The 25,063-nt window shown below is 48.8% G+C and overlaps 1 pseudogene; it reads right to left on the bottom strand.

The window, feature by feature from the left end:
• Positions 1–11,323: 11,323 nt before the first annotated feature.
• On the bottom strand, positions 11,324–12,699 carry LOC104656363 (annotated as a pseudogene).
• Between the last annotated feature and the right edge of the window lie 12,364 nt (positions 12,700–25,063).

Below are 25,063 nucleotides of genomic sequence, written 5' to 3'. Positions count from 1 at the left end.
TTTACCCACTGCTCCTCTGATCACCATGCTGACAGACTCCTGTGGTGCCAGGCAGGAATGGGTTTCTTGGAGACCCAGCGACCTCCCAGGACCTTTCTGCTGGTTCCTCTAACCCCTGCAGGGACAGTCCACCCCTTCAGAGGCTCTGTGGGTCCTCTTGGTATTGATGGTTTATTCTTACCATTGACCTGGAGCTAAAATTTACAGTGCAAGCCTCCGCATGTTGCTCTGTCCAGAGCTGCAATCTAGTACTGGCTCCTGTCAGCCATGATCCCCTGAGTCCTCTTATATTTTACTATTCAATTCTAGTTTATGAAAACCACTTTTCTTTCCTCAAGACTTAGCATAAATGCCCTCAAAAACCTCATTAAAGAACATGTTTGATAATTCACCAGATACACTCTTTTGCAGTATGCGGTAAACATTTAGAGAATGTGTGGCATGAATTAGAGTGTATGATCTGGTTACCCCATGGGGAAAGAAAAAAAAAGTTAGAATTCTTACCTATGCTATTTTATCTATTTTCATTATTTCTTTATGGGATATGACTTATACAAAATATATATATATTAAAATATATAATATATGCATATATATACACACATATATATGTATTTACTATATATGAATCAGTTTCCTAATATAATGCACTTACATGCATGTATCTAGGACAATAACAAGAGAGAGTAACTGCAAAATTATTCAGTGAAATTGTCTGTCTATAAAGGGTTCTGATATAGAGATATCTTGCTTAAGATATGGAGAATTATCTTTACCATTAGAGAATTTAGTATTTTCCCAAGGCATGAGAAAGTATTCTTGTATAAAGACTCAAGAAAAGGACTGCCATGAAATTATTTTAATGCAAATTCATTGATGTCATAAAGTAGAGAAAGGTAGTCTATGTCCTGTAACACTGAGAGCTGGATTTTGCAATTTCCTCCCGAGATGAAAAAAAAAAAAAAAAAGTTTACATACTTCTCAGTGATAGAAAGAAAACTTGAAAAGAGCCAGAATTATTTTAAGGAGATGTAGCTAAATAGCCCGGTGGTAAGTGAAATAATGCCATAATGCCTATGTCTCACCCACAGGGCCTAGGGATGTATCATGGTATGTGACAAAGCAGAATTAAGGCTGCAGGTGAAATAAAGGTGGATGATCAGCTGACTCGAAAATAAGAATATTTGGCCTAATGTAATTACAAGGGTCCTCAAATGTAAAAGAGAAACCAAGAAGGGAAACAATCTGAATGCTGTGATGTGAGGGAGTCTGTGTTTTTTTTTTTTTTTTTTTTTTTTTTTTTTTTTAATTTTTTTTTTCCATTTAGTGACTCTCTTTAAAATAAAATTTACTTTAGTTCAGATATACAAACACTCATAAGATATTTTTATGTGGCTGTCATTCTTCTGGTTGATAAATATTAGGCAAGAGAATCTAGAACTACAAAAAGTGTTTTCTAAATAGTGAGCCCCAGTACTATAGTAGTATAGATAAGATAATGGGCATTCTATATGGGTGATTTTGTATGTGCTGGTGCTGTGTGTGTGTGTGTGTGTGTGTGTATTTATATATACATATATAATTTGGTGTACAAAATAATGTGACTGTATTCTTTAAAATTTATGATAGAATTAGTCAAGAAAACATTTTGAGTGTTTAACATCTTGTAAACTAAAAATTAAAAAAATTAAAAAATGTAACAAATCAAGAAAACATTGAATGGAATAATAAAAGATGTCATTTGTGATCATTTTGACCATAGAGTAAATAACATGATGTAAAGTCTATTTTTCAGATATATATCTTTCTCTAGTTTTCCCTTCTCTTTTTTAGTATGCAGTACTGGTTTATTATTTCTGCATCAATATTTATATTTATTAATCTTTTTAAACATTATGCATGTATAAATTAAAAGACTTTTACCTTTTTCACTATAGATTTGTTCTGCTTAATCTCCCAGTGCACTATTTTTCTCAGCAGCTCTTAAAAAGTTGATAGTTAACCCATAGGATATATATTCAGATTCTATATTTTTCAGCAATTTATCATCGGCTCTTTTTATATGTGCTCTTCAACTTTAAAGCTTTTTTGTTCTTTCACCATTATTTTGGTTTTATATTTTCCCACTGTATTGACTTGAACATTTCTGACAATTTCAATATCAGAAATTTATGTGTAATCTAATTTATTTGGTAGCTTAAAATCTGTAGCTTGCTTTCTTGTATGCCTGTCTACCTGACCCATGAAATGCAGGAGACTGTATCCCAGAAGTAGCAGGTTCACTGCTGCTTTGACTAAGCAAGTCTGGGACACACATGTAGCTAAGCTGCGAGTTTTGCGCCAGGAGTCCCAACACCCACTCCCCCAGGAAGACACAGGTTTGGAGGTTCTCACGTCAGAGAGATCCAGTATTGTAAATATTTTCAATCTGTATGTTTATGTATTTATACACCAGGTAGACAGGCTATGCCCTCTTCACCCCAAGTTGTGCGCACACAGAGTTGTCTTCACCTCCAATTAGGTCCTGCCCTCTTCCACCTGAAAAAGACCTCACACCCCAGGGGTCAGCTCCGTGGCTCCTCGGTGAAGCCTCCCTGACATCGCCTCCCGCACTGGTACCACCCTCTGAGCCTCAGCACAGTCCCAGCTGAAGCCGCACGCTGTGCAACAGGGGCCTGAGGTCGACCTAGCTTTGCACACACCAGGGGCTGCCCTCAGTCCCACCCTCTGCCCTAATGCTCCTGCCTCCCAGCCCCACAGTCCCCAGGAGGAGCCAGTCCCCTAGTCCAGGGAGCCAGGGTGGGCACAGCCTGGGGACCGGGCGTGGGAAGCTGGCCCACAGGGTCGCCCATAGCAGGAACCACTAGAGCGCGCACAAGGGAAACAGACCGCAGCGACGGGTGGGCAGCGATCTCCCCGGAGACCCACGCAGCGGGTCAGGCGCCAGCTGCCGCCAGGTCTGGGCGTGGGGCCGGGCAGGCGAGAAAAGGGCCCGGGGCACCAGGCGGGTTCGGATCTCTAGCGGTCCCTGTGGCGGCCACGCGAGGGCGCAGCTTCCCGCTTTTATGGCCCCTGTCCCAGAAGGGCTGCGCAGCCACCAGGGAGAGACCGGAGGGACAGCGGTGGGGAGAGGCGGCGGCGCCAGGCGGTCACCGATCAGAGGGCTGAGAAGTCGCAAGCAGGAGACTGGACCACGGCTTCTTCCCCTGTGCCGCTCTCCCGGCCCAGGTGGCCGGTCGGCCTCCCCGGGGAGCAGCGCCCTCCTCCGCTGGGGCCTGCCTGAGCCAGACATGGGGGTCGCAGGCCAGCGCCACAGCCTGGGGACGCTGCGACCTCTGCCCTGGGGAGCGCGCGGAATGCCGGGCGGGGCGACTGTCGCAGACCGTGGGGTCACAGCCCTGCTGGAGGGCAAGGTCTGGCAGGGCGCCGGGGTCCTGGCAGAGGCCGCGGCGAGGGCAGTAGCGGGTGTGCGGGCAGCTGTACACTCGCGACCAGGCTCCAGGACTCCGCGGGGGCGCCCCCTGGTGGCAGCCAGCTCTGGAGCCGTGGGAGGGCGGTGCCCCTGTCCCCAGCCAGGCTGCAGCGCGAAGCTGCTTCCCGGCATGGGGGAGCGGGTGTGGCCCAGCAGCCCGAGTGCCTTACTAGTGAAAAAGCTGGAGTTGCAGCTGCCCCGAGGCGGGGTGGACGTTGGGGGCCTAAGGGGCTCTACCTGGACCTTCTAGGTGTCCTCCTGGGACCTAGCGTTCCTCACCTGTCCTAGTGGACTGATGGGCTACTATGGCAGGGTTGTTTGGAGGATTAGGCCAGATAGTCCCAGTGAAGCCCCATTAGCACCCCCGTCCTCTGGATTTTTTAAAAATTTTTCTGGCTTTCTCAGGAAACTGCGGAATGTGCTGAAATGGGAAGGCTGGACCCTCTCCTTTGGCATCGGGGTTCCTTCCAGGTGCCCCCTCTCTTTAGGTTATTTTCAAGCACACACCTGGCAACATGTGCTCTACCCAAGAGCGCTTCACAGATCTTTCTGTGGGTCTAAAACCAGAATGTTTTGTTCCCTGACCCCGGCCCTCATATCACCCGAAACTCAAGTCTTTTGGTGGAGCTGGCTTTAGACTCGAGTCTCAGTTTAATGCTTGTTCTCTAAGGTCTGCCCAGGGCTCTTATGATGGGGTGTCGTTCCACCCTGTACCTTCCCCAATGCACTGGGAGCCTCAGTTGCAGAGACTTGGAACTGGGAGCCCTCCCCGACAGGGTGGCCTGGCCGTGAACTGGTGGACCTCAGTCCCAGGGTGAGATACCCCAAGCAGGGACTCTCAGCCTCGCTTTTGTACACTCCAGCCATTTAACTTGGTGTGGTGGCCTCCCTGGGTCCCCAGGTCTGTATGGCAGGATTTCTCCCTTGTGTCACAGTGGAGGACACTTAGGCATAGGGCCAGTGAATGACAAAGTCAGGGACATGCTCTGACTGTGAAATGACCCCTAGGCCCTGCAGGTCCCTCCAGGACATAGCATCCCTTGGGCTGCTGCATCAGTGGGCTGTTGGCTTGGGCACCCTAAGCTCCACACGATGTGGTGATGATGCTGGGGAATGTGGGGGCAGGGATATTCGTTCCCCACCTCGGCACAGCAGGAGTTTCTTTCTCTGATGTGTGTAGACACCACTGCATGTGTGGGTGCGGGTGGGGCCCCCATTTTGTTGATTAAGAAAGTGTCCTTCCTGAGGTTTCTGGGGGAGTGAGGGGCACCATGTGTTCCTGGCAGCTGGTTAGGCTGTGGAGGGGCTCAGCTGGCCTCTGTCCTGTTGTCACCTTTTCAGGGCCAGCTAGACCCTGAGCTCTTAGTGCCAGTCATACCTGGTTGCATGCTGCCCCTCATTTGGCATCGCCCTGCCAGACTCCCCCAGCTCAGTCCCTGCTGCGCTTTCTCAGGCCTCTGTGGGCCCTGGATGGGATCGCACGAGATAGCAACTCTGCTGCCTGCCTCTGCCTGAAGTTCGGGGTCCCTGTGCAGGGTGGTCGAGCAGGTCAGGGATCAGCTTTTGACTGAGTGTGGTACCTTTCTCCACTCCCCACCCCCACACTGCTGGAACCACTGTGCACGGCTGGCCTGGGGACTTAACTTCATCCCCCAGTCTCCTGCTGGACCGGATTGAGGAGAATACTTGTGCACATGGCTTGACCTGTTGTCAGGGCGCAGTCCAAATCAGAACTAACCAGCTGCTTCCCTGGGGCCAGGGCCCAGGCCTGAGACTGCCATGACGAGCTCATTGTCTGCCTCCTTGGCCATCAGTGGGTAGTGGTTGGTGGTCCTCAGAAGACATGATGGCCAGGACTGGAGAGCTGGGGGTTAGATCAGGAGATCTCCTGACCATGGGGTCCACAGGGGCTGTCCCTGAGCTGTGGGTCCCAATGGGATGCAGGCATGTGTGGATGCTTTAGGAGATGAGGATGAGTCCTTCTGGCTGGCAGGATCTTGGTGGGCACTGGGCATGTGGGGCCAGGTTAGGTGGGATGGGCAGAATTGGGCCTGGCTGGGGAGTGTGATTGGTGTGGCCAGTGTGCAGCTGGGCCCTCACATCTAGGCTGCACATTTTCAGAATGACAAGCGGTGGGTCAACCATCCCAGCTGGGTATGGGGAAGCAGGCCTACCCAGTGAGGCCCCCACCCTTGTACCGGCCCCAAGCCCAGACTGCGTGCCTGCACTGGACATTGTCCAGCCTTGGCAGGGAAGCCTGGGTGTGATGATCAGATGTTGTGTCTCTGGGTCTCAGGCCTTGGTGGCTCCTAAGAAGATGGGCAGGCATTGGGCAGGGGGAGTGGGCTAGGGGCCACCTGTGCGCATCTGCCCCTGGATGTGTGCCCCCACACTGGCTTCTCAGTCCTCAGGATGACATGACCGGGGCTTCTCACCTGCTCTGTGACTCTAGCTCTGACCTCCTTGCCTAATGACTGACAGACTCTCCCCTGAGTTTGTGGGGACTTTATGTGGGTCTTTATTTGTGAGTTGGGGGTCCCAACCTTCCTGTAGGTAGGGGCCCACCACCAACTACCTTAGGCCTTCTCACTCCACTGGCCTGTGAGACCCAACTGGCCAGACCTGTTGTCCTATTTGTATTTTGCTCTTTTTCTCCTGGGGTCAATCTCCACTGTAAGGGGATTAGGCTTGCCCATCCTGGCATCCACTCATCTGAGCTCCATCTCAGCCAGAGGTCAGCCAAGTGCAGCCTGTCCCTGCCTGCTTTTGTGCCGTTGAGGAGCTAAGAGTGCATTTTACATTTCCAAATATTCAAACAAATCAAAACAAATATGCTTCGTGACACTGTGAAATTTGAATGTTGCCTTTTCATGAATAAAGCTCTACAGGAGTCCAGCCTTGCCTGTTATTTACAGGTGGTCTGGAGAAGGCTGCTGTCTGCCTACAATGGCACAGTTAAGTCCTTGGCACAGAAAATGGTTGCCAAAGCTGATAATATTGACCCCTGGCCCTTTAGAGGAACAATTTCCAGCCGGGGGGTTTGAGAGTTGTCTGGCAGGACCCCAGGCTCTGGGTCAGATCCTTCCTCAGTCACAGCTGCTGTGGCCTCCATTCGTGTGCCTGTAGAAAGGGGGTGACACGGTGCCTCTCAAGGGGATGTTGAGGCCTTGTGTGCCGGGTTTCAGTGTGTGTGCTTCACAGTTACTCATCTCACCCGCTGAGGTCCCGGGCCTGAGGCAGGCCTGGCTGCAGGAAAAATTGGTCTTCAGCAGTAGGAACCCTGGAAATGAGCTGCCACCCACCTGGAAGGGGTCCCATGGAGCTCACTGTGTGGGTCAAGGGTGGTGCGGAGCTGGTGTTCTGGACTGCATCCTGCTGAGCCCCAACTACTGCAGGCACTGACTTCCTCCCACGAAGAAATCAGAGACAACAGCTGCAGCAGCTCACCCAGGGCACGCTGTGTTCCTTACATGGGCATGTGACAGACAGTGCCTGCTGGGTTCACATCAGGCTGTAGGGAGGGGGCCTTGGTGGCTAAGTTCACTGAGTGACTGCCTGGAGTGGCCAAGGGGTCTCAGGAGGTGTGGCTGCAGCACTCTGTCCGTGAGGGTCTCTCTGATAATTGGTAGAGAGGAGGGAACCCCCAGGAGTTGCTGCCTGAATGAGGGGCTCCAATCCCACCAGTGAGGGCCAGCCAGGGCCCTCCTGGAGATAGTCAAAGGCTGAGCCCCAGCACAGAAGGACACTGCCCTCAGCTGAGTAGCAGCAGGCACCTGGACGTGGGCCATTACAGGGCCATAGCGCACACACACCATCTCCTGCATTTCAGGAGATGAAGGAGATGGGAGGCTAAGGCTGAAGACACAGGTGAGAACACTCCAGGCACGTAGGGCTGGTCTGGGGTGGGACCTGATTCCCACCCACCAAACCCTGCCCTTTATAGGCAGGTGAGGGACAAAGGACTTGGGGACAACTTCCCTAGGGTCACACTGATGGTCAGGGTTCCCTTAGGGTAGAGGAGAGGCTGGGCCACTGACATGGCTCTGGATGCCTGACCCACGGAGCTCACTGTCTGGCTCAGCTGGCTCTGGGTATCAGGTTGGAGGTAGGAGGGAGCACCCACGCTGCAGATGGGGAGACTAAGGCACATAACTCTTAAGAGTTTTCAGGATGGCAGTGCTCCGTTATAGAGGGGGAGAGCAGCCCAGCCCGGCCACAGGTGAGCAGCTCAGGGGTCTCTGATCCGAGCCCCACAGCCCTGGGTGGCAGTGACATGTGGGATCGGGCAGGTGTGGCTGGGCCAGGCTCTGTGGCAGCCTGGTGCCACTGCTGGTGTGTCTGGAATTGGTGTGTTCTTGGTCTCGCTGACTTCAAGAATGAAGCTGCACACCCTTGTGGTGAGTGTTACAGTTCTTAAAGATGGTGTGTCCAGAGTTTCTTCCTTCAGATATTCAGATGTGTCCGGAGTTTCTTCCTTCTGGTGGGTTCGTGGTTTTGCTGGCTTCAGATGTGAAGGTGCAGACCTTCATGGTGAGTGTTACAGCTCATAAAGGCGGTGTGGACCCAAAGAGTGAGCAGCAGCAAGATTTATTGCAAAGAGTGAAAAAACAAAGCTTCCACAATGTGGAAGTGAACCCTAGCGGGTTGCCCGTGCTGCCTGGGGCAGCCTGCTTTTATTCCCTTATTTGACCCCACCCACATCCTGCTGATTGGTCCATTTTACAGAGAGCTGATTGGCCCATTTTACAGAGAGCTGATTGGTCCGTTTTGACAGGGTGCTGATTGGTGCATTTATAAACCTTGAGGTAGAGACAGAGTGCTGATTGGTACATTTACAATCTTTTAGCTAGACACAAAAGTTCTCCAAGTCCCCACCTGACTCAGGAACCCAGCTGGCTTCACCTAGTGGATTCTGCACCAGGGCTGCAGGCAGAGCTGCCCGCCAGTCCCATGCCATGCGCCCACACTCCTCTGCCCTTGGGTGACCTATGGGACTGCGTGCTGCAGAGCAGGGGGTGATGCCCGTCAGGGAGGCTCTGGCGCACGGGAGTCCACCGGTGGGGGGGGGGCTTGGGCATGGTGGACTGTGGGTCCCAAGCACTACCCCACTGGGAGGCGGTTGAGGTGGCGAGAATTTGAGCATGCCGTGGGTGGGCTGGCAGTGCTGGGGAACCCAGTGCACCCTCTGCAGATGCTCGCCCAGGTGCTAAGCCCCTCACTGCCTGGGGCAGCAGTGCTGGCCAACCGCTCAGAGTGCGGGCCTGCCCAGCCCTCCCCCACCCCGGAACTTGGGTTGGACCACGAGCGCCACACGCAGCCCCAGTTCCCACCAAGGACTCTCTCTCCACACCTTCTTGCAAGTAGAGGGAGCCAGCTCCAGCTTCCGCCAGCCCAGAGAGGAGCTCCCACAGTGCAGTGGCAGGCTGAAGGGCTCCTCAAGCTCGCTGAGGCTGAGGAGGTGCTGAGACAGAGTGAGGGCTGCTAACACGATTGTCACCTCTCACTGGTGTTTACGGCCATAGCACACTGAATGCACCCAATCTCCTATGATCTTGTAAAGCTAAGCAGGGTCAGGCCTGGTTAGTACTTGGTATGGGATTCCACCTATGAATACCAGATGCTGTAGGCTTTTGGTTTCCTGCTCCCTCCCTCTTTCCCCCTTTTGTTGCTTTGCTTCCCAACCGCCCCTTGACTCTGCTCTCCCTTTTCACCCGCCTGCGCCCCGGCCGCAGCCTGGGACCTCTTCATGGGGGTTTGCCACTGCAGCATTGCCAGGCAGCAGCATCCCACCTCTTCCACCTTGTGGCAGACCCACCAAAATCTGGGCTCCAGCCAGGATGGGGCATACCCGTACCCAACCTCGAAGGGGTGGGTGCAGGTTCCCTGCTGTCCCAGGTGTCTTCCCACTCTTGAAAGACCCAGGCAATTCTATTCACTCATCTGGTCCAAAGCTGGGGGAATGGCCAGGCAGGGACAGCGGGTCCTACAGATGCCAGTCAAGACCTCCACTCCAGAATGCATGGGCTGCTTTCCCTGGGGAAAGGACATTACCTTTGCCAACAATGAGGAAACCTGTCCCTGTGCACCTGGATTACCATTGCTACCAGCTTCATGTAAACTCTAGTCCGGAGGACACAAGAGAGACCCAAGCCTCAGGACCCGTGGGCATGCTGGTGCCATGGCTCCAGCCAGATGGATGGGCACACTTTACAAATCTCGGGGCCCACCACACCAAGAGGACAGGGAGGAGCCAACAAATTAATGACCTTACAAAACGCACCCCCAAAGCAACCAACCAATTCAGGAAAAGACACTTCTCAGGGCTCCATTTGTCCTCCCGCATGGGCGGCCCTGCCACCCTGTTCTGTCCCGGCTCAAGCACCCTCCACCCTATCTTGGCCTTCTCAAAAGGGACCTGTCTACAAGAGCAGAGCACTTTCATTCCAAGTCTCTATTGTTCTTGCTCTCTTTCTTACCCTCTGTTTTTCTCTTCTTCCCCCTCCACCTCATGCTCTGTCTGTGGCCTTCTCTCTGTCTCTCTTCTGCTTTATTAAGCCTGCTTTTGTGACTGTTGATTAAATTTTTAATACAGTTATTGTGTTCTTTAGATTCACAATTTTGGTTGGTTTTTATTGATATCTCATTTTCCTCATGCATCACTTGTTCTAATTTTCTTTCATTGTCTATGTTCTGTTTTTGTTTATTAAGCAGTTTTTTGAAAATTACTTTTTATTGAAAACTGCACTGAACACTAAGTGTTCACTTTTACAATAAACAAATACAATAACCGTAACTCACACTAAGACAAAACATGCTTCTGATAGCCATTATTTTTCTGTTTGAGACAATTTTAAAGTTTTTATTTTTTTGGTCACAAAAATAGGAATATACCTATACAAAAGCTCAAAATAGGGCATTTTTTTTAAATGAAAAGGCAATGTTTGACAAAAGACCATGAATAGAACATGTACCTAGTTGATACAAATCTAATAGACTTTGTTAAAGTCAGTCACATCTAATACATCTGAAGTGTGCTTGTATAAATTATAATGTGAAGAAAACAGTACTTTATCAGTGTCTAAAAAAGTTGGTTTGGTCGTAGACAATCTGACAAGTTATCATTAAAAGTGTTTCCTGCGACATAAGGAAATGCAACATTATTCTTTTTGAACCCTTTTAGCTAAAGACTTTCCACTCAATAGAATAGCAGAGGATCTGAAACTGAGAAAATAGATTTGAATACAAAGAGCTTGTGAAACTTAATACTTTCTGTTTGTTTGTTTGTTTTGGCATCATTAGAGGGTTTTAGTGAACTTACAACCAACTTACCCACTCAGTATGCAGTTCAGATGTGACAGAGTTTTTCTGCACAGGAGCCTGTACTGTCTTCAATCCTATGAGTGCAGGTGTGTACCACAGGCAAATAGTTTTCTCCCCATTTTGTAGTAATGTGATCTTCCTATTAGCAAAAAGAGGTAACCAGTCCCTGTACATTGAAGGGACTCAAGTCACAAGATAGGGATTTCCTCTTATTTTTTTTTTAAATTTAATGTTTGAACTCTCGATGCAACATTCTAGAGTAGGGTGTTCAAGACCTGCTGTGCCCAAAGGACTAATGAAGGAAAAAGCTCTATTTGTTCTTTGCAATTTTATGCACATATGAAAAACTTAACACACAATAACAGCAGTTGGTCATTAATAAGTCACATCCTAGTTTTTCAGCTTTTTGGTAAGCAGATGACATCTTCAGTTTTCTAGCTCTTGTAGATTTAACACTACAACATCAATGATGCGTATATTCAGAATCAGTTACAAAGACCGTCAGATTATTTTTCTTAGTTCATCTATTTTTCACCGTCTCTTGGTCTCAAGTGTATCTGAATGATTACCTTCCAGCGTTCTCTGGTATTTTTCGTTGAGGTGCTCTTGATTGTCCCCGTGTTTTGTTGGTTGGTTGGGAAAGGGAACATGGGAAGGATGTGCCACTGTTGGAAGGTTGTGAGTCACTGAGATGCCTCCAGGGATTACCCCTTCTATGGGTGCAGGAAATCTTCCTGGAGCCATGCCCATGATGCCTGATATCTGTATGTTGCACCATTGAGCTCAGGATGAATTGCTTGCTGGTCTATTAGTGGCCAAGGTGCTGATGTGACAAAGAATTCCTTGTTCACACAGTTTCTTAAGCTTTCTGGGATGCCACCTGTGATGGCTCGGCAGATCTCAGTGGCAGCTGCCTCCCTAATCTCCAGCAATCCTGCTTGCTGTTCCAGGCAGTGTGAGGAGTGCAGATGAGATTTAGTGCATCTTTCAATGGAGCCTGAGCAAAGCTAAAGGGCTCCAACTCGTGCACATCCCTTGTATCCTGCCCTCCTTGATGGCCTATGCTAAGGCTTTCTCCTCCACCAGGCCACCATGGGCTGCATTCACAAGGAATGCTCCCTGCCTCATCTGCTTTATGGTAAAGTCATTGATGAGGTGGTGGTTATGTTTGTTGAGATTGAAGTGCAAGGAGACTCAGTCGCTCTGATGCAGCAAATCCACAGGGTGTAGACCCTCTGCATACCCAGGGACCGCTGGATCCTATCCTGCAAGTAGGGTTCAAAAAATAGAATGCTGAATCCGAAGGCCTTGACTTGAACTGCAACAGCCTTCTCTGTGTGACTGAAGCTGTGTGAGGTCCAGTGTCTCCCCATGGAGGTGGGCTACTCCTGAGACCACCTTACAGATCTGCTCCACGTTCTCAACTCGCGTGACCTCCCGCAGTACCTGGTACAGCCACATGTTCCTCTGGTACAGGTTGAGTAGGTCCAGATGGTGGAGTCGGCTGTCTCTTGCACCTCTGCAGACGATATGTTGCACAAAGCAATTCCGAGCTCGCTGGCAGCGTTGATGTCCACGTTGTTGTAACCACTGTCTATCCTCACAATCACTCTCAGGGTCTTGAACTTTTCCAGGTCCTCCCTGGTGAGAGTGATGGTGTGGTACATCATGGCACTCATGGCTTTATTTAGAACCTCCTTGTGGATCTTCTGCATGGACTGTGCATCACAGAAGGCCACGGTGGCCAGGTCCTTCAGAATGGGCATCTTCACAGAGCAGTTGCGGCTGTTCAGGAGTGCCACCAGGGGGCGGGGGTGCAGGGGCTCATTGATAATCTGGGGGCTGATTCCTTCACAAATTCTGTCCAATCGCTTTGTCTTGAATTTGTGCTAATCCACAAAGGCCATACTTTATGGAACTTTTCAACTCTCATATCAAAAGGCCTTTAATAACTTAGGGGAACTCGTAGGAGTCTGCGTGCATGACAGTATGAACCCAATATAAATCTGTCCACAGATTCTATAGTTCACACAATAGGCTATCCGTCTTTTTAAAGGAATACAGCTTCATTGGTTCAAAACCATTTAAGGTGATGAAACCCATTTGCTTGCAACTCAGCCACCATTGCTCAGTCAATCAACGAAACTCACTACGACCCCAGGTCTGGAGTGCCCAGAGTCCACTACTACTGGAGGTGGAGGTGACTCCCCCCTGGTGCAGCCAGGTCCCGTCCCCTGGTCTGAGTGTCAGGGGAGGACTGGGGGCCCACCCCGGTGGTCTCGAGGCTCCTCCCTTGCCTGGGCCCTGCAGACCAGAGGGGCGCTGGCCTCATTAAGCAGTTTTGATAATTATTTTGATTTTTAAAATTATATAATGCAACAACAACAACAACAACAACAAAACAGAACAAACCTACAAATTTTGACCTTTAAAGGTCAACAGAGATTTTTAAAGGTTGGTATTTGTAGATTTATTTTGTTTTTTTTTTTTTCAACTGGGACTTGTTTTCTGCCCTCTCTGTATGCCTTGTAATCTTTTGATGAGATTCAGAAATTTATAAAACAACTGTGTAATGTAGTATGTACAGACTTTCTTACTACAAGATAATACAGCAATCAGTGAGGCTGTTTATTCTGGTGCTTCATTAACAGGGTCTTATATGTGTCTTCTCTGAGCTTGTGTGATTATTTTTAAGGTAAAGGTATTGTTCCCATTATTTTTCAGACACTGTAGTATTTTGCCTCCCCAGTTTATTGTGGTGTTCAATTCTCTGATGCTGTAATTGTTAGACAGGGATCTAGACCTGACATGGCGGCACCACCCAGCATAGCAGGCCCTTTGTTTGAGACTTCCCTTCCTCTTTGAACACACCCGCAGACTTGCATACGTCAGAGGTTCCAGCTGGGCAACCACACTCCCCTATGACCTGCAGCTCACCTGCATTCCACAAGTCCGTAAACAGCAGGTTCAGTTAACAGTTTCCAAAGACCCCTTCCTTGACCCTTACTCGACTCCTGCCCTAGTAGTTTCAAGACCCCCCAGGCCCTGTTTGTACAACCAGCTTCCCTACCTCTCGGGCTATAAAAAGCCCCTACCCTCCTCCCTCAGTGTGACTTCCTCCGTCCGCACCTTTGGACTAAGGAACCTCGCCCGTGAGTCCTAATGAAGGCTATTCTCACTGCCATTTGCCTTGTGTCTTCGTTCCTGGTTCAGCTCCAGCCTCAGTTTACCTTTACATTTGGTGCTGAAACCTGGGAGGAGACCCCTCCGCCGGACCCCTGCCGGGTCGGGCAGGCTCTCCTCTCCCTGAGCCAGGACCTTCTTTCTGAGCTGGGAGCCGTTTCACCAAATCCAAGACTCAATCTGATCACTGCTGGGTAAGTTTTCCCTCGTCCTATAGGCCCCCTCTGGGAAGTCCCTGTCCAAAATGCGTGGCCACGTCAGGGGCTCCCTCCAGTCAACTGTGACCTTGGCACTGGGGACAAGGAGACGTCCAACCTCCCCGGAAGCCGCCGTACCCCGCACTCCACGTGGCAGTAGGAGGACGCTGCCATTGCCTCCGGACTGCCCATCTTAGGACCATGGGAACTACCCAGTCCAAACCAGATCAAAAATCCCCTCTGGGGTGCCTCTTGGCGAATCTCCAGACTTTAAGTCTCAGCCAAGACATAAAACAAAAGCAGCTCATTTTCTTCTGCACAGTCGCATGACTGCAGTATAAATTGGATAATCAGTCTCAGTGGCCTGCAGAAGGCACTCTAGACTTTAACATCCTCATGGATCTGACGAACTTCTGCAAGAGACTAGGCAAATGGCACGAGATACCCTATGTTCAAGCCTTTTGGGACTTGCGTTCTCGCCCAGATCTCTGCGCCCAATGCTCGTTAGCTCAGGTTCTACTGGCAATGTCTCTTCCCTCAAACAAGGAGAGGGATGATTCCTCCTCTTTTTCTGAGCCTCCTGATACCCTATCCCAGCCGCCCTTCCTGTCTCCTGCCCAACCTCCTCCTTACCCTGACCCGCCATTATCCCTATCCTCGTCAATGCCTCCCCTCCCTTCCACCCCTCATGTGCCCTTACCAAACCCGACAGATTCTGTCTCCCCTACCTCCACCTCCTCCCCTTCCTCACCTGTCTCAGCCCATACTGGGTCCAGGACCGACCTCCTGTGTCCCTTGCGAGAGGTGGCAGGCACCAAAGGAGTAGTCTTGAGTCCATGTGCCGTTTTCATTGGCAGATTTGTCTAAGGTTGAGGAGCGTGCAGGCTCCTTTTTGGCCAATCCTACTCATTATATCAAAGAGTTCAGGTATCTATGCTAGGCATATGATCTCACTGGGCATGAACTCCATGTCGTTATGACCTCAACCCTGTCTCCTGAGGAGCAGGAGTGCATCCTAGTGGCAGCCAGGCAGCACGCTAACCAGGTTCATTTAACTGACCCCGCCATGCCAGTCGGCACCGAGGCAGTGCCCTCCGCTGAGCCCGACTGGGACTACCAGGTAGGACAGGCAGGTCGCCACTGCCGAGACATGATGGTTCGTGTCTTCTTGCCAGCATGCAGGCAGCCTCTAACAAATCAGTCAACTTTAACAAACTAGAAGAGGTAGTCCAAGGCGCAGATGAAAATACGGCCGTTTTTCTCAGCCGGCTGACCGAGGCACTTATTCAGTACACCCGCCTTGACCTTGCCTCCCCCACAAGAGGAACCGTCTTGGCCTCATATTTCGTTTCTCAGTCGGCCCCTGATATCCAAAAAAAATTTAAAAAGGTGGAAGAAGGCCCTCAAACCCCCATTCAGGATTTAGTCAAACTGGCCTTCAAGGTCTACAACTCCAGGGAGGAAGCAGCTGAGGCCCAATGACAGGCCAGTCTAAAACAGAAGGTACAACTCCAAACCCAGGCCTTGGTAGCAGCCCTGAGGCCGGCCAGCTCCAGGAGCTCCCAGAAAAGAGGTACTACCTGAGCGCCACCTGGTGCCTGCTTCAAGTGCGGCAATGATGGCCACTGGGCCAGGTAGTGCCCTAACCCAAAGGAGCCAACTCGCCCCTGTCCGAACTGTCGACATATGGGCCACTGGAAGTCAGACTGCCCTGACCTAAGGACGGTCGCTGCGCCTCCACGTGACGACCCTCCTCCAGGTATTAGAGGCGCCTTCCAGCTCCTCGACACTGACGAAGATTGAAGAGGCCCAGACTCAGGGACCCCTCTCACTCTTGCAGAGCCCAGGGTCATGCTCCAGGTAGTGGGTAATGCCGACTAGTTCCTGCCAACTCACCATGTAATACTCCTATCCTGCCTGTACAGAAAAGCTCTGGGGCCTATCACTTTGTACAGGACCTATGCCTCATCAATGAAGCAGTAGTCCCTACCTTTCCAGTTGTTCCTAATCCATATCCTTCCTTATGGACACGGAGGCTACCTACTCTGTTTTGCCTTCCTTCAGTGGCCCCAGCCACCCCCCCACTGTCACAGTCATGGGAATTGACGGCACTCCCTCCACCTACCGCCAGACTCCTCCTCTGTCTTGCCGCCTGGATGGCTCCCTCTTCTCGCACTCATTTCTTATCATTCCTTCGTGCCCAGTCCCCTTGTTAAGACAATATTTCCTCTCCAAGCTAGGGGCCTCAGTTCACTTCCGACCCAACCCCTCCCCACACCTCGCGTTCCTCTTCCCCCTTCTCTCACCTGACAAACCCTGCCAGGCTGATCCCCACTCCCGTTTCCAGTCCCCTTAACCCTAAGGTGTGGGACACCTCCACCCCAATCATTGCCCAACACCACACTCCGGTCCACATCCGGTTAAAAGACCCTTCCAAGTTCCCCCTCTAGACCCCAGTTCCCTATCTCCCTTGAACACCAACAAGGACTAAAACCCATCATTACACACCTGCTCTGGCAGCACGTTCTAGTTCCTGCCAACTCACCATGTAATACTCCTATCCTGCCTGTACGGAAAAGCTCTGGGGCCTATCACTTTGTACAGGACCTATGCCTCATCAATGAAGCAGTAGTCCCTACCTTTCCAGTTGTTCCTAATCCATATGCACTCCTCTCGCGCGTTCCCCCTGACACCACTCATTTCACTGTCCTTGACCTGAAGGATGCCTTCTTTACCATCCCTCTACACCTAGACTCCACTTTCTGTTTGCCTTCACATGGGAGCACCCAGACACTCATGTTCCTTCCCAGCTGACCTGGACTGTCTTGCCTCAAGAGTTCTGAGATAGCCCCCATTTTTTCGGACAGGCACTGGCACGGGACATCTTCCTCTGTCCCCTAACCCATAGCACCCTTCTACAATACGTAGATGATCTATTACTATGTAGTCCTTCCTGGGAGTGCTCCCTTGCAGACACTGCTACACTTTTAAATTTTCTAGGCGACTGAGGTTATCAGGTTACCCCGACTAAGGCTCAACTTTGCACCACTACTGTCACCTACCTAGGTATACTCCTCACACCCACTACGAAAAGCCTCACGGCAGATGGAATGAGCCTCATCAAAACTCTCCAGCCTCCTCAGGATGCAGAAGAGATCTTGTCCTTCCTAGGACTGGTAGGGTATTTCAGGCATTGGATTCCCACCTTCGGGGTCTTAGCCAAGCCCCTCTACCAGGCTGCCAAGGAGATACCCACTGGACCACTGTCCGACCCCTCCTTGGTTGCCAACTCTTTCAAGAAGCTTCAGGACTGTCTCCTTTCTGCCCCTGCTCTCTCTCTCCCCAACCCCCTTTGGCCCTTTCATCTATTCACTGAGGAGTGCCAGAAGGTAGCTACTGGGCTCCTAGCCCAGCCGGTTGGATCCACATACCAGGCTGTGGCCTATCTCTCCAAGCAGTTAGATCCCACAGTCCAGGGCTGGCAACCTTGTCTGCGAGCCCTGGCCGCTGCCACAGAACTTACCCAAGACGCCCTCAAGCTTACCCTAGGGCATCCTCTCAGTCTATTATTCTCGCCGACTGTCAGATCTCATTACACACAAGTGTCTCAGCCATCTCACCCCGTCCCAGCTTCAACAGTTACACCTGCTATTCATTGAGAACCCTCACATCACTCTCACCACCTCACCCCTTCTAAATCCTGCTACCCCCTTGCCCACTCTAGGATATGGTTCCACCACCGCACATTCCTGCCCAGAAGTTCTCACCAACCTGCCACCTGCTCGCCTCGGTCTTTCTGAACAGCCGTTAGAACATCCAGACCGTACCCTGTTCGTAGATGGGAGTTTTGTCTTAACCCCCAATGGATGCCAACAGGCAGCATACACTGTCGTAACAGCAACCCAAATGGTTGAAACCGGGCCCTTGCCGCTAGGCACCACCTCCCAGAAGGCTGAACTCATTGCCCTTACTCGTGCCTTACTTCTTTCCTAAGGGCAGAGGGTTAATATCTATACAGACTCTAAATATGCTTACCTTATTGCACATACTCACTCTATTCTCTGGGAAGAGCGCGGGTTTCTTACCACCAAAGGGACTTCAGTAGTCAATGGACCACATATAAAGAGGTCATTTGATGCTCTCCAGGCCTGCAAAGAGGTAGCCATCATCCACTGCAAAAGCCACCAGCATTCTAAGGACCCTGTGTCACAAGGTAACAGCCTAGCTGACTCCACTGCACGGGCCACTGCCCTCACTTCCTCCCCTCCCCGAGCGCCTTTACTCTTTCTTTTCCCCACATATTCCCCCGACTACTCTTCCCAGGAACTTCAAACTCTGATGGCCCACCCCAGTGTTACCCAAAACAAGGATGGGCGGGTGTTCATTGACAGCTGAATAGCACTCATTCAGACTCAGGCAGTACATATACTGACCGACATACACCACTCTCTCCACATAGGACCCAGGGCTATGTATAACTTCCTAGAACCCATCTTTCGCCTTCCCTCACTGCAGGCCCAAATTAAGAAAGTACATCAGCAATGTGACACCTGTTGGGCCACTAAACCCCAAGGTAGGCTCAGACACCCAGGACCTACTCATCAGCTAAGAGGCCACCAGCCAGGAGAAGACTGGCAACTTGATTTTACCCACATGCCCCAACATAAAAAATTTCGCTACCTCAGGATGGATTGAGGCTTTCCCCACCCCTTGAGAGACAGCAGAAGTCGCGGCAACTATTCTTCTAGAGCACATCGTCCCCAGATTCAGTCTCCCCCGAACCATCCAATCAGACAATGGTCCGGCTTTCATTTCCAAACTCACCCAGCAGGTGGCAGCCGCACTCCAGATTACCTGGAAGCTCCACATTCCCTACCATCCACAGTCTTCTGGTAAGGTAGAATGCACAAACGGCCTCCTTAAACTGCATCTAACCAAACTCTCTCTAGAAACCTGCCTCTCATGGATAACTCTCCTTCCCTTGGCTCTTACTCATCTCAGGGCAGCTCCACAGGCCCCCACAGGGCTCAGCCCTTTTGAGCTGCTGTATGGACGCCCATTCCTCTTCCAGGAGCTGCCAGCCCTCTCCCCTCCCTTAGGCTCCTACCTTCCTTACTTAACCCTCCTTCGTGAGCTTCTAAGAAAATACGCGGACTGGTGTCTCCCCACACCCTCTTCCCTAAACCCTAAAAATCGCACTGTTGTAGCACCAGGAGACCTGGTACTGGTCAAGCAGCTGCAGCCCTGAGCCTTATCTCCCCGGTGGGAAGGACCATACACTGTAATCCTTACCACGCCCACTGCTGCCAAGTTCCTCAGCCTTCCCTCCTGGTATCATCTGTCCCAGCTGAAAAAGGCACTCACCCAGCATGATTCTAGGTGGATGGCTCAGGCTGTTGCCCCTACTAAACTATGACTTACGCGTGCCAGTAATGACCGTCTGCCTAACCTTCCTCAGCAATCCAGTTTTCCTGAGCCTAGGTAAGACTCCTGCCCAAACTCCCCCTGTCAACCCATTCCGCTGGAGATTCTGTCAGAGACCTAGACCCAAAACAATCACATAGGTTCCCACATCTTAGCCACAGTTGAGTGCCAGCCCCAAGAGTGCCAGAGTCAAGTTACGTTTAACTTCTCCGCCTTTAACAGTTGCCGTGACTGGTAGAACCCGGTCATATGCTTTCTCTGTGATCAGGTAGAATATAACTCTCTCAATTACTGGGTAGAAACCAGTGGCAGGTGTCCATATCATTATTGTAGCATGCATTTTACTTACCTTGACATGTCATACACCAAGTGGCAGCAACCGGCATCAACAGTTTGGTTAGTCAGATCATACGGAAAAGGAGAAGTGCCTACATTTTTCCTTACCATTCCTGACCCGTGGGACCCATGGTGGGCATCAGGTATAGAGGCTCGCCTTTACCGACACAGCTGTGAGTCTTATTCCGTAGCCCAACTCAAGATTTATAGAGCCTACGTCAGGGTCACAAGCAGCCTTGTCAGCCTGGCCTCCGACGTCAAACAATAAGAAGATGTCATCTCAGCTCTAGCCAACCCAGACAACACAGCCAACTCAGACAACAAGCCTCAGGGCAGCGGTAACCCTTTTTCTTGGCTAACCCTAGTCAGAGAAGGGGCCCAGGTAGTACATATGGTCAGAGTGCACAATATCTTCCGTTGTTTCTTGTGTGCAGCATTAAATAAGCCCCCACTGGTTGTGGTACCTTTACCTAGCCCTTTTAACTCCTCTAACATAACCCCCTCCTTTCCCCTTCCCAGCCGAACCCTGGGGGAAGTTCCTTTGTTCCAAGACCCACTTAGACAGCAACTCCCCTTTTGCTACTCCACCCCTACTGCTTCCTGGTGCAATTGGACAGGATCGGCGCCTCCAAATCTCACTACCCCCCCAGGTGGGTATTTTTGGTGCAACTCCACCCTGTCAAAAACTCTCAAGGCTTCCAACACTACCCTATGCTTTCCCATCTCCCTAGTCCCCAGCCTCACTCTGTACAGTGAAGCTGAGCTATCCTCTCTTCTGTCCCTTGCCCATCCCCGCCAGGCAAGGGCAGTATTCCTTCCGCTAATGATTGGAGTCTCTTTAGCCGCATCCCTCGTGGCCTCTGGCCTTGGAACTGGAGCCTTAACTCATTCTGTCCGATCCTCTGAAGACCTTACAGCCCGATTACAGGTAGCAATCGAAGCTTTGGCAGAATCCCTGGCTTCCCTCCAACGACAGATCACCTCAGTTGCCCAGGTGGCAGCCCAGAATCACAGGGCACTCGACTGCCTTACGGCTGACAAAGGCAGGACCTGGATGTTCCTTAATGAAGAATGCTGCTACTATATCAATGAGTCAGGACTAGTAGAAACCAACCTCCTCACTCTAGAAAAAATCCAAGAAGGACTCCACAAAAAAAACCTCAGGATTAGAGTCCCCACTTGGGTGGTGGCAGTCATCCATGGCCGGCTGAGTCCTACCCTTCCTAAGCCCCTTACTAATCATTGGCTTCTTACTACTCATAGCTCCCTGTATCCTCCGCTTCATCCAGGACTGCATGAAAGAAGTCTTCCAGGTCACTTTCAATCAGATGCGGCTCCACCCCTATACCCGAGTTCCGACCTCTGAAGAACCCCAGGACGACCCATACCAGCGGGAAGCAGCCAGATGAACATGTTGCCCCTTTTTTCTTATTAGGAAGAGGTCAGAATGTTAGGCAGGGATCTAGACCCGACATGGCGGCGCCAGCCGGCGTAGCAGGCCCTTTGTCCGAGACTTCCCTTCCTCTTTGAACACACCCGCAAACTTGCATACGTCAGAGGTTCCGGCTGGGCAACCACACTCCCCTATGACCTGCAGCTCACCTGCATTCCACAAGTTCGTAAACAGCAGTGTCAGTTAGACCCCTTGCTCGACTCCTGCCCTAGTAGTTTCAAGACCCCCCAGGCCCTGTTTGTACAACCAGCTTCCCTACCTCTCGGGCTATAAAAAGCCCCTACCCTCCTCCCTCAGCTCAACTTCCTCAGTCTGCACCTTGGGACTGAGAAGCCTCGCCCGTGAGTCCTAATAAAGGCTATTCTCACTGCCATTTGCCTTGTGTCTTCGTTCCCGGTTCAGCTCCAGCCTGTTTACCTTTACAGTAATAAGCATACAACTTCTTTTCTCAGCAGTCATAAATTGTCATTCTCATTACTCTGTCATTTCCTTTAGCACTCCCTGTTAGGGAGACAGAATCTGGCCATTAGGCAGTAATCCAAAAAGCCAAAACTTTGAACATAGGTTCCACTGTTCTCATTCTATACTGAGGAAGATACTAAAAGTTGGATGTTTTCTCTTGAGCCTAATTGCTGTTCTGGGAAGGAAGAAGGGATGTGGTGAATATAATCCAGACCTGGTTACCTTCTACAACAAGGTTTTCCAACATGCCCTATTTTGTTGTTATTGTTCTGTTTTGTTTTAGGCATTCAGCAGCCTGGAATCATGGTTTTTAGGTTCTGTCTCTAGTGATAAGTGGAAAAGAGGAATGAGGAAGGGACTTACTGGCTCAACTGGAAATGGAAACTAAGAATTCATGACTGTGTGCTCTCCCTTGGATGCCCCTGTTCTACATTAAAGGAAATATCTTTGAAATTTAAAAAGATAAGGAATAATAGGCATAAACCCCAATAGGAAAGAATGAAGAAATAACAAAGGTTAGAGGTGCAAAGGCAAAAGAGGAAACTTTAAAAATGTGGTGTGGGAAATTCTGTTCCAATTGGTTCTGGAAAATCCTAGATTTTCTTCTTTTGCTGCCAAGAAAGCAGACAGAAATTTTCTCCCCTATGCTTATTATGCTTTTAAATCTTCTAAAACTATTTTTGTGCCTCTATTAACATTCCAGGGCATTCACACTGAGAGCCAAAGTCCTCCTCTTCCTTTTGTTATTCCTGTGAAGACCTTGTGGTCTGAGTGCTTTTCCATTGTTTTGGGGGATCTGGAGAAATCTGCACATTTTAGGAGACTTCTATATTAAGCTATTTTGTAAACATTTGTGCCTCCTGTCAGAAGTTTGTGAGAGTAAAAGCGTAGACATTGCGGTTTGGTTCGCCTATTTCATAAACACCAAGGGCAAATGTTTCTGGTTTACAATTTTCAGTCCTATGATTTCAAATGTGATTCTACAAAAAAATCTGACAAAAATTTTATCAGAGCCCAAAGCACCTCAGCACATATGAAAAAGTTGTGTCTTCTATTTCACGTTATTCTTTTTTTCATCTCTGCTTATATCGGTCAAAAGATTTCCTTTTTCTTAGTAGGAACTAACTTAGAAATTTGAACTCTGTATACAAAGTGCCTCTCATTTGGAATAGTTTATTGTATCTACTCACCTTAAAGAATTTTTAAATATCTTAATGCCATAAAAAACTTAGAAACTTACCTGGAATAGAATAAATTCTCAATTGTTACATTATTTCTTAATAAGTTATTTTAATAATCATATATAAAGCTTAGTGGGACTGTGATCTGTATGTTTTCACCTTCCAATCTTTGTGTATGCCAAATTAGCATGTAGTTTTATCTTCATGAGTTTCGAAATAGCATGTTGAATTTATATGTTACATAAAAAGTGAATTAGATACTTTGTATCCACCTCACATTAATAAAAGTTTTGATTTGTGTGTCTAAGTTTACTGCATAGAAAAATTTATCATTAGTGTTTCCATTTACTTTCCTCAACAGGTATCTGAATGATAGTATACTTTATTTCTAATTGCTTATTATATATTAGTGTTTCATGCCATATTTTACAATATTCATATTGCTCCCATATTTTAAACTGTAAGGCTTTTCTTTGCTTTTAAAATAATAAATTAGGTCAGATGCGATGGCTCATGCCTGTAAACCCAGCACTTTGGGAAGCTGGGGTGGGTGGATCGCGAGGTCAGGAGTTTGAGACCAGCCTGACCAACATGGTGAAACCCCATCTCTACTACAAATACAAAAATTGGCTGGGCACGGTGGTACACGCCTGTAATCCCAACTACTCAGGAAGCTGAGACAGGAGGACCCAGGAGGCAGAGGTTTCAGTGAGCCAAGATTATGCCACTGCACTCCAGCATGGGCAACATTTTGTATAAAAAGAGGAGCACTATATGAAGAACATAATTAAAAAGTCTCTCTAATATCATGGAAATCTTTATTAAATTTTTCTAGTAAATGCTCTGTATGGAAGATTATAATGCATTTATTGTGAAATTTTGTTACTCTAACCGTATGCTAATAATTCAAAATCTGCTCTTTATAGGTACTCAGTTATGGTTGAACATTGTAGTTATCTAGAAAAATTATTCTTCAGTTGTATCTTTTGTTTATTCAGTATTTCACTGGTTAATGTTTATTTAATTTTGTTTCACTTTTTTCTTTTTTTGTTCTTTACTCTTTTCTTTTCCTTTCTTTTTTTAATTTATTATTATTATTATACTTTAAGTTCTAGGGTACATGTGCATAACATGCAGGTTTGTTACATATGTATACTTGTGGCATGTTGGTGTGCTGCACCCATCAACTCGTCAGCACCCATCAACTCATCATTTACATCAGGTATAACTCCTAATGCAATCCCTCCCCCCTCCCCCCTCCCCGTGATAGGCCCCGGTGTGTGATGTTCCCTTTCCTGAGTCCAAGTGATCTCATTGTTCAGTTCCCACCTATGAGTGAGAACATGCGGTGTTTGGTTTTCTGTTCTTGTGATAGTTTGCTAAGAATGATAGTTTCCAGCTGCATCCATGTCCCTACAAAGGACACAAACTCATCCATTTTTATGGCTACATAGTATTCCATGGTGTATATGTGCCACGTTTTCTTAATCCAGTCTGTCACTGATGGACATTTGGGGTTGATTCCAAGTCTTTGCTATTGTAAATAGTGCCGCAATAAACATACGTGTGCATGTGTCTTTATAGCAGCATGATTTATGATCCTTTGGGTATATACCCAGTAATGGGATGGCTGAGTCATATGTTTCACTGTTTTATATTTCTGTATTTCCTTGTTAGGATAGGCTGCTTTGCATCATTTGTGTTTTTAGTTTTTGTGTATGTATTAGAATTTTTATGACTATGTTCAACTCTGTACCCTTTAAGAAAGTGTAGAAAAAAAGTCAAGTATTAATCAACCATATGCCTATTGCCAATATAATTCTCGGTTTGCCTGTATAAACATTAATCACACTTTGTTTATGACTTGTGTATTTGTTTTATTAGTTGGTAGTCAATTATTTTTTAATCCTCTCTGGGTGAGTAGTTGTGGAAATTGTTCTAATTTCCACATCTATGTATTAATGAATTCATATTGCTTTTGTGTGAGAAACACTTCAGTGATTTGAAGATAATTATTTTTTGACCTCTGAACTTT

Source organism: Rhinopithecus roxellana, chromosome 12 (genome assembly GCF_007565055.1).
Source record: "Rhinopithecus roxellana isolate Shanxi Qingling chromosome 12, ASM756505v1, whole genome shotgun sequence".
Taxonomy (NCBI): domain Eukaryota; kingdom Metazoa; phylum Chordata; class Mammalia; order Primates; family Cercopithecidae; genus Rhinopithecus; species Rhinopithecus roxellana.
Note: the sequence above shows the minus strand (reverse complement) of the source record. Positions and strands in the feature narration are given on the sequence as shown.